The sequence below is a fragment of the Carassius gibelio genome, chromosome A19 (assembly GCF_023724105.1).
Source record: "Carassius gibelio isolate Cgi1373 ecotype wild population from Czech Republic chromosome A19, carGib1.2-hapl.c, whole genome shotgun sequence".
Taxonomy (NCBI): domain Eukaryota; kingdom Metazoa; phylum Chordata; class Actinopteri; order Cypriniformes; family Cyprinidae; genus Carassius; species Carassius gibelio.
In genome coordinates, this window is record NC_068389.1 from 24949913 (window position 1) to 24960376 (window position 10464).

Here is a 10464-nt window from a genome sequence, read left to right on the forward strand (position 1 = left end):
TCTCTGCCTCCTTGTTAGTGCGTCCGCCTCCCATCGGAGACCCTGGTTCGAGCCCCGCTCGGAGCGAATCCTTGCTGCTGCTGCTCTCGTTCAGTTTCAGCCTTCACAGCTGTCACAGCTTCCAAACGCTCTCAACGCAACTGGCGCTAGTCATTCTTTAGCTCCGCCCACACGGCACGCCTCCAGGCGCTCGTGTTTTTCCGGGAAAAATCGGTACAGACTAACTTTCTCTTATGAATATAATAAAACTAAATACTTTTTGGAGTTATGAAGGATGCAGAACTACTCTATAGGTACTCAAGATTAACATGATATTGAGTGAAAACGAGCATTTCACCCCCCCTTTAAGATGCATCCAAAGCCTTTAGTATGTGAGAGTCTTCTTGACAACGAGCAACTCAGTTGATTAATGTTCTTCATGCTTATTTCAAATGCTACATTTACAAATGCTACAAAAGGAAGAGTGCAGTATATCATGACACAAGCAAGTCACTGCCATGAAAATCAATATTATTTACAGTAAACTACATAGAAGTTGCAGAATTCTTCCTGTACTCTCTTTAATAAAGTAGAATAACTCTTTTGGTGTTTGTGGTGATTAGCACTAAAGCAGATTTCATTGTTAAACAGTATGTAGCTCCAGCAGAGCAGGATTCATTATTAATAATGTACTTTGATATCTTACAAAACACTTTTGAACACCTACAGTCAGGATGTGGTTTTAGATCTATATTTCAGTTTTTATACACACAAAACCTAATCGACTCATTTGAAGAGGTTACATTGGGTCTCATTCATGAAACATTCGTAAATATACGAGTAAATATCTGAGTGATTTGCACGTAAAGAGAACTTCCCGAAAACTCTTCTCCTGATTCACAAAAACTTCGTAAACGTCAGATGTGATAGTGAAATGTGTGTTAATGAATTCCAATCAGTCGTAAATGGGACGCGCGTGCACGCTCACGCTCAATTACCACAAATCCCACCTATTAAATCCGACTGACAACTATATATGAGCATCATATTATGACACCAAACGAAGGATTTCAACATGTCTTCTCAAAAGCGACTGAAAAAGAAACATTTCTCCGCTGCAGAAATTGAAGTTTTATTATCAGAAGTTAATTCAAAACGCCACGTTTTATTTTCAAGCGTACTAGTGGCATATCAGGTCCTAAAAAAGGAAGTTTGGCAGCATATTACAGATCCTATTACTGGCTCTCATAATAAAAGTTAAAAGAAAAACCGTATGTAATTAATATATATAATATTTTTTTTCAAAATGCTGTGTAAATATGTACCCGATTAAGGTGAATTAAAATGCAGCTGTATTAATGAGCAAAACGTTCAGACGTTAAACGCACTATTTACGCGTGGCTGGGAGCAGGTGTAGATTTATTTCGTACCAACTAACATTTGGAAAATACGAACGTTTTATGAATTCGAAAATTTACGCCAAAACCACTTTAAACGCGATTTACACAAAAATTCGTTCTGCTCGTGTTTCATGAATGAGACCCATTGAGTATTGTAAGTAATTATCATTTTAAATAATTTCCCCCCCAAAAAACCGCACGTTGAAACAGATGAATTGAGCTATGAATTTCAACATTTATCTACAGGCAAATGAAAAGCTACTGAAGCATTTTTGTTTAGATTCCACTCAAACCACAGTTCATAGCTGCTGATATATATTTTTTAAAGTATAGAAATGTTCATAACTGAGTTCTACTTGGACTGAAAACTGCTCCAAACTCGTATGACTTTCTTTATTTTGTGAAAAACAATAGGAAATGCCAGGCAGCTCTTCTCCATATACAGTGAATACATGCAGTGATTATGGACTGTCACTGGAAATCTTCCCTCGGTCATAACTCTCAAAATTCATTTGCCAGTCCACAAATTCATACCTGGCGCATCATGATCAGCCAGACAAGAACCAATGCCATCTGGTGTCAAACTTGAAGTGGCGTACTTGACCACACATGGACACACATGCGATTTGAGAGCTGCAGCAGATAACAACTTAGTCTGTATTGCATGGCTTCAGAAGAACATGCAGCGTGAGTCATGTGGACTACTTTCATGGTGTCTTCATGGTACATTTTTGTTCCTTTTTGTAGTTTGACAGCTCGTGGTTACTGTACGCTTTCATTGTATGTTAAAGTGCAGCTCTTTTGTGCTTGGCGTTTTGAGAGACATGAAATAAAGAATTTCCATATTTTGATGAACTCTCAACGCTGATGGAAAAGTGTGGAAAAACTATAATACTGACTGAAGTTTTCCTGTCACATTATAATCGCCACTGAAACAAAACCAGGAGGTGCAGGCAAAGCCTATTAAAGCAGGGCTTGAGTATTTGAACAGCATTGTTTTATACGGTGTCTGTGTGCTCTTCTTCTCATTCATACACATGACTGCACTGATGGATGAGCTCTCAAGCACTGGTCCTCCAGCTTTCTCCATCCCATCTCTCTGTGACCACAGCAAGAATGTGTGTATTTCTGACCCCAGTATTCTACATGGACTGGAAGAAAAAGACTTGAAGAATAAAGGAATGGTGGCTGCAAAGGCAAAATGAGAATATGAAAGATGGGGAGAGGACAGGTGACAGAAGAAAAAAAAAAAGTGGCTCACTCAATTGAACACTGTTGACTAAGAATTGCTTTTCCAACAAAACCAGAATATCTGACCAAAATCCCCACAAAGCTACAGATAACAGATTTATTCACCCAATGTGTATATATCGTAGCTGTGCGCCACAGGCATGAGTAAAAATTATAATAATAATAATAATAAATTCCCAAGTCTACAAAAACAGCCACTGAAATAAAATAACAATAATAAAACTAATACGAATCCATTTTTTTCCTGAACCATTGAACCATTTCTTTTCTATTCAAGATTCATGACTCAGAAGTGACTTGAAATGTCACTGAAATCTAGAAGTATAAAGCCATTTAAAAACACGATTTCCAGGCCTGAAAAAAAAAAAAAAAAAACGTCATGGAAAGTCAAAAGAATAAATAATAATCATATTAAATATTTTAATAGATATTTTAATAAATTATAGATTCTGTAAAAAATACAGAAGATTTATAACACATTTCTATAGTAAACCATTATCTTCGACTAATATTTCTACTAATATTCTAGTGGCTTTAAGCTGCTGCTTAATATGTATAAAATTATTGGGACACTTTATTTTAAGATCCAATTCTCACTATTAACAAACCATTAACTACAACTCTTGCCTCAATAAACTCCTAATCAGAATATATGCTTTAGAAATACTAATAAACATACTAATAATTCTAATAACTAATAAGCATACTAATAAGCAACTAGTTAATAGAGAGAATTGGTCCCTTTACTAAAGTGTTAACAAATATTGAAATTAATTTTAAAAGTAATCACAAATGATTGTAAATGTCATGGGAATTCATTTGTCAAACGTGTGGAAACCCTGATATACATCATCTAGTTATTTATCAAGACAACAAAAAAAATTTAAACCAGTCACCACCATGCTAGTGGACAGCTAAACCTATAGTAATGTATAGATAATAGATCACTTTTTGTTCTATGGCTTCCCCTTTTCTGTCAATCATATACCAATATACATTGCTGCTACAGTTCTTTAGATATAACTGAACAATAATTCTAGTGAAAAATAGAAAAGTTATTGTAGACAGAACAACACAGATTCAAAATCTGTCTGAGCAGATGTTACGATACATATTGTGACCTTTATTATGCGTTGTGCACATATACTGCAATATCTAGATCTTCTTTTGCATGAAGAGTACTCTGCATGAGTTCTTTAGAATGAAAGAGCAAAATATGAACATGCAATTTGCAAGCAATATAACCTGGACCTGCTATGATCAAGAGTGCAACAGATGTTGACCGGTGATGCAGCAGCTGACCTGTGCAGTGCCAGGACTACAGATAGAAACACATGGTCTTTTGGGAAAGGGCCCACTCTGACTGTGAGATTACCAACCTTTCCACACTTTCAACAGGAGGCAGCAAACCAACAGGTGTCATTCCACAGGAAGCACATACTGTAAGAATAAAGCCATTTACAAAGCTTGCCCATCACACGCACAAAAAAATAAATAAATAAATAAACTACACTTCCTGTAGGAGCTAAACCTCCTTTTTAAATGATTAAGAACAATGTAGGTGGTGAATCACATCTCGAGCCCTGGTCTAAAACAGATTCTTCGAAAGGAACACCTCCACATCAGCACTATTTTTTTCAATTCAATTCAATTGACATTTTTAGATGTACATCCCCCTTGAACTGTGGCCCACCACACAAAACGCCCAGTTTTTCCGTATCGGTGCCCTGTCAGCATCATTTTTCATCTTCCCAAAGCTTATTACCAGCCAGGCAACAAGTCATGGTCAGCCCACTGTAAACCACGAAACCTTCTAGTCATTCTCAAGCCCAGCTAACAGCACAAAGAGGAAGCTCAAACCTAATGTGTTTCACAAGCACTTTTTGTATCCCACTCCATGCGATTAACCGTAAATAAAAGAGTATTTTTTCCCCTCTGTCTCCCCCGAGCAGAATATCAATATAGCTTTTCAATTATTGGCCGGCCCCAAGTGAGGTCCAGACACTGATTGAGCAAGTGATGGGAAAAAGGCCGAGAGAAGAGAGACCACAGCTGTTCAATCTGGGAGCAAAGCAGGAAAAAACAATCATTTCTCACTGCAATAGCATTGTCAGTCACATTCATTATGAATAGCTTTCGTCACAGCATACTCCATGAACCTCTCCATTGTACATAAACTTCACGCCGAACGCACATGCATTAGTGCAGAGAATAAATATGCCGCTCTATTGAGCTTGTTTTATGAAAAAGCATTACACAAAACGATTGTATCTTCCACCGAGTGCATCTACATCAATTTGCATTCATTAGAGCACAACCTCTGGGAACTAATCATGGTCTGGTGTCACCTTATAGCCTAGAAGGTACATGCACACAAGAACGTTACGCTTGTGACACCTACTACATACGTGCCTCTACAAACACGCTGTATCTGCAGCAGAACATATATTTGTCCACTACGGAAAACAAGCGATGCACTATTTGCAAGAGTAGCCCAGCAAAGAAGCCTGTGCCATTAACCTTGACTCATTTTTACATTCGCGTAGCGTACACATCCAAGTTAAACACCCACCCAGACGTACACACATAAACAGACGATAGATAAGCACAGCTACACGGGGGATTGAACACCATATGGAGCCAAAGTCAAACACACACACATACACGACTGCACACACTCACACAGACAGCCGGAGAGAGTGCGATCTACTCACAGAATGAAGCAGACGACACCGGGAGCTAATATCAAAGGATTGGCATGGATACAAGCTGGCTGTGTCCCGTCGGGAATGCTGACAGATTCCGGGGAAAAAGAGGAAGGAATATCCGAGGACACCTCTGAAACTGGATGGGAAAGGGGGGTGGTGGAGGAGAGGGGAGGGTTAGGCTTCAGAAGATTTCCGTCTCTTGTTCTCTCCTTGAGGAATCTTTTCCCAAACGCTATCAGGTTCCTGATTTTGACTCGAGATACAACTGCATTTTGTCTGGGGTAAACAGGAGTACAGGAGAAAAATCAGTCGGGAAGGCAAATAAAAAAAATTCCAGCAGAGATGAAATAACTCAATTCTCTCCTTTGCTCTCCCAGAGGCGCGGAGGAGGGAGGGGGGGTAAAAACAGAGATGGAGTGACAAGATAAATACCTAAAACTGCAAAAATGAGAAGCTCGAGGGGAAATAAAGCTTCTCTCTCCTTTTCCCCACCCTATCTCAGTCACTGCAATGTGTAACGATCTCCCTTACAGGCTTAAGGGTCATCTGGAAGAAAAAAAAAGAACAAAAAAATCTAATTTTCAAGATGAAAAGATAAAAATGGAAAAAGAAGCTTAACTTAACAAAAGGTAGGAGTTAGAGACGATCTGTGGCATCTGGTCCCCTCCCTCCCTTTCTTATCTTTCAGTTTACCTGATTCTGAAGAGTAAAACTAAGACATGCAATACTTTTTTATTTTATTTTTTGCCCCAGATAGCAGAAGAACAGCCTTGTCAATCCAATGCATACTATCAGATCTCTCTTTATGTTTTTCTTTCTAGACCTACACAGTAAACTGTTGAGTGTCAGTCTAAAAGTTGAGATCTAATTGAGGTCTAACACATGACATTCCCAAAATCAGTTCAATTGTCATATTTCCCTTCTCAGAACTGGACAGAATAAGAAGTGGGGGAAAAACACACCAAACGGTAAAGATTGCTAGAAGATCGCCACCAGAACTGGGCTGAAATCTGATTCTGAGTGGTGGGGTGCTTGAAAGTGTCCCCCAGAAAACCACTTGAACCTCTAGTTCTTCATTTTCAGCTGCCTGCCAGGCAGGAAGTTCAATTATCTCCCGTTGAATGGTATCGCTTAGGATCCACTCGGTGCGAAATAAAATCAAAGGATCTTTGTGTGATTGGATAGCACTTATTCCTTTGGCCCCTCAGGGTTCCGTTCCAACTTAAAACACTGGATGGTTTTGGAGTAGTAAATGTCAAATGATTTCAATATATATATATAAAAAATAAAAAAAAACCCAATGAAGGATTTGTTCTTTCTTTTTGGTCCTACGTCCTCATCTGGCTCTTTAACACAAGATATCCTCAAGTCTCTGCGCTCCCGTCACCATTCTTTTGCTGGGAGGAAAGTAGGTGCATTCTGAGAGCGTCTGGGGATGTATGGAAGAAGAACTTGCTGTCAGCAGGCAGGAGCAGTAAGCCACGTCAAGGGTGGAGAAATGGGCCTTTACGAAGCAGGAAACAGCCTGGAGCCGGAGGAACAGACAATTAGGAACATATGATTAAAGTAGGAAAAGACACAGTGATGTAGAGTGGCTCGAAATTTCTCCATTACATGCTCATTTTATGAGTGCAGTGGCATCATCCACACCTCTTACTCTATGATGTCCTTGCATTGGCATTCTCCCTCCTTATACCTTTCCCAAGTCCCTTCCTTCAAGCATTCCCACCTTTTTTTGTCTCCTCCTCTCCTTAAACTACTATTTCAGCACAATCTTATCCAACATATACGAGCTTCAAGCTCAATTTTCACTATATGAAGTAAGTACAGCTGACTGTCCTTCAGATCAAGTGAGAAGCCAATGCAAATCCTTTAAACAGAGAACAATCGCTGTGACTATATTTTCACCGAGTTGAAGTGGTGTTACGAGTGACCGTATGTAAAATGTTCCATGGTAAATATTAGTGAAACACTGGCTCCTTGCATGCTTGAATGTTACGTAAACCCTGTTAGCCGTAGCTGGACTAAAGAGAGAGGGGAAGGCGGTCAAGTGGCTGCCATGTTTCTAAATCTGTCAATCTACCCATCTACTGTGCTTTTAAATATGAACACTCACAAGCTTATGCTGTTTACATCACTGAATGAGAATCGAGTGCTTAACACTGTAAACACATTAATCCATTAAAATACATTATGCTTTGGCTCTCAAGTTCAATTTGATTTGTTTTGACTCACAGAGAGAAATATAATTAGGTATTTACAGGCCATGCTTTTGGCTTGCTTGGCAAACAAAGTATTACTTTAACAAATATGTAGATGGATTTTAATCTTGATTTTGGGATCAGTTGCCCTGGTTTCTGTGTGGCAGCTGTGCTAATGCGTTTTACATAAAAAAACAATTGAAATGTGGCTCTCTAGAGAAAACATTCAGAGTGCATTTGTCCTTGAAAAACATGGCATGTCACAGGTAAATCACTGCACTTTTTCTAGTGATCATGCATGGAGCCAAACCAATCTGTTTTTGCCTACTGAAAGCCTTATTACACCATGTTATGTTTAATCAAGAGGTCTGAGCCCTAGCAGACATCAAACTCCGTACCTTTCAGCAAACATATTAACAAAGACTTCAGCAAAGGGCGCCGAGATCACATTCTGCACTTTTCTCGGTGTGATCTAAAGCTTCCCTGAGCGAGTCAGAGCATTGTGCCAAGAAACCAAGCGAAGGTGAGAGGTTGAAAACGAGATTCGTTTTTCTCTCGCACTTGGCACAGGGAAACATAATTCGGTCTGCTTTGTCATCCTCTATCCTGCCCCGCTCTGTCTGAGCTTGTGGAACAACTCTGAAGATTTCCCTGATAAAGCCGACGCTTTACATCATCTCATTTACACTGAAGAAGAGACAACAACAGTATTTCACTCTGCGATATCACACAAATCTATTCCACGGTACTTTATGGATCACATCAAGCAGTTGATAAAGCGGTTTTTCCATTTGGTCTCCATTTAATCTTATTGCTGTCTAGGAGAAACAAGTGAGATATTAAAGAGATCTCATTGGGATTTTTTTTTTTTTTGCGCTACAACTACAAGTTTGGGCACCATATAAATGTAATTAGCATTTAATATATGTGGTTGTATGCTTCCCCTTCTTCCCAGTTGCTAAAGTTAAATAACCTTCACACACACACACACACTCCGATGCAATGGTAGCATAGCCAACCAAAGCATAGCATCGTGGGTAAGCTGTCACAATCACCATCAGTCTACACCCTCGCTGCCTTATCCATGAAATACAAGCAGAGTTTACCAGCAGATGCATATACAGCCGTGACGATATGAGAGTACTGCGTGTGTGTTTGCGAAGCATGTGTGAAGGATGTGTTTGACCCGAGCGTATTGGTTTTGGCTGAGCGCTCCTGTGACACAGACAGTTGAGAGACGGGCAGATGGGGGATGATGGGGGACTGTGACAGATGAGAGAATGAATGAAAGACAGAGAGAAAGAAAGAGTATGAAGAGACGAGGAAAGGGGATAAAATAGCTGCCGGATAACAAAAAAAGGGAATTCAGGGGGAAAAAAAGGGGGTGAGGAAAATAAGTGCGGTCAACTCATAGTGCATCATGCATGGAAACGACGGATGAAGAAGAGCAAACAAGAAAAGCGAAGCACACTCACCCATGGCTCTTTTTTTCTTCACTTGCGACACTGCAAGTCTGCTGTGCTGGTTGGTAGAGAGAGAGAGAGAGAGAGAGAGAGAGAGAGAGAGAGAGACAGATAAACCTCAACAGAATGCCAAAAGGTCTGATATAATGAAAAAAATGAAAAAGAAAAAGAAACGAAGAAACATCAGACCGATATATCAGATGAGCTCAAGTGTCTGAGCGTCTGGCATCATAAATGCAAAATGACTTGCTAATCGGAGTCCTGGAGAATTACACATGCAGCTATAAATCAACATGTCAGCATCCATGCACTCACACACACACACACACACACACACACACACATGCACGCGTGCACGCAGCGGCATGAGCAGGCTCCACAGGCGCTACCTCAGAGGATGCTAGGCTCTCCCCTCCTCCTCTTTTTTTCCCCCGTTTTCGCTCTCCCTCTCAGTCTCTTCTGCGGTTTCTGTTTATTCACCACAGATCATTTCCCAAGAGAATGCAACGGTGGGTTCTCTTCATTTTCTGCGTCCTTGCCATCCTCCCGTTTCACACCCCCCCAGTTCCAGTCCGGCAAAACTGAGCTTGCTGTAATTTTGGCAGCTGGGCTAATGTGTAAACTGCATTCGTGCCCTCTCGTTCTGTCTCACTGTGTCTCAGTGCCTCTTCAGCACTGCCTCCAATCCAATCAGAAGCATCTCTCTCTCTCTCTCTCTCTCTCTCTCTCTCATACCTCTCACTCCCACAAAAACTGTAAAATAAACATCAAAATGTACATTCATCACAGTCACACTGGTCTCCTGAGCTTTGTCCACCATCAAAACACATACACCCAATGACAAGGAGGATTTCCACACTGTACTTTACAATTCTTGGCAGAAATGATAGATTAAGACATTTCGAAATTACTACACAAGTGTCCTGACTATGTTAAATCTTTACAGAAAGAAGAATAAACTACTGACACTATGATCTAACAGTGTAATTGTCCTTTGTTCCAGGCAAACAATGTCTTAAATAAGTCGTTTCATGTGTCTCAAATGACTCACTTTTGATCAACTTAATCCTCGCATGATTAAAAAATAAATAAATAATATATATCATTGCAAAAATAAACCTTTTCAAGATAATGCAAGATATTATTATCAGGTACAGTACATAATCTCGAGCACTATGTTGAGTTTATTTTGACATTTATCCCTTAATTACATAATGTATTTTCAGCCTTAAGCCGAGGAATTTATTCACACAACAAACCAGACGTGATGTCATGCTCTAGGGCTTCAGTTTATAGTAAACTATAAATCACAGATAAGAATAATAATAATGCAATATGCAGTACCATCTTCTCCACTTTCTTGCACGCAGTATAAACGGAAGTCAATGGAGTGCAAAGTCTAGGTTGACTGTGACTTTACCCTGAAAATCATGTCTGTCCCATACAGTAACTGGAAGACATC

General features: G+C 39.7%; 1 protein-coding gene across 3 annotated transcripts in view; it reads right to left on the reverse strand.

Moving 5' to 3' along the window:
- The window catches only part of LOC127934861 (glutamate receptor ionotropic, kainate 5-like), a 79555-nt gene extending 69926 nt beyond the window's left edge, over positions 1-9629 (reverse strand). For 2 of the 3 annotated variants that reach the window (XM_052532390.1, XM_052532388.1), the window contains exons 1-4: positions 9392-9629; positions 9015-9060; positions 5771-6863; positions 5345-5614 (exon numbers count right to left, since the gene is read on the reverse strand). The gene's annotated coding sequence lies outside the window, so the exon portion shown is untranslated. The remainder of the gene's footprint in view (positions 1-5344; positions 5615-5770; positions 6864-9014; positions 9061-9391) is intronic. The other variant, XM_052532389.1, reaches the window with a different exon arrangement.
- Between the last annotated feature and the right edge of the window lie 835 nt (positions 9630-10464).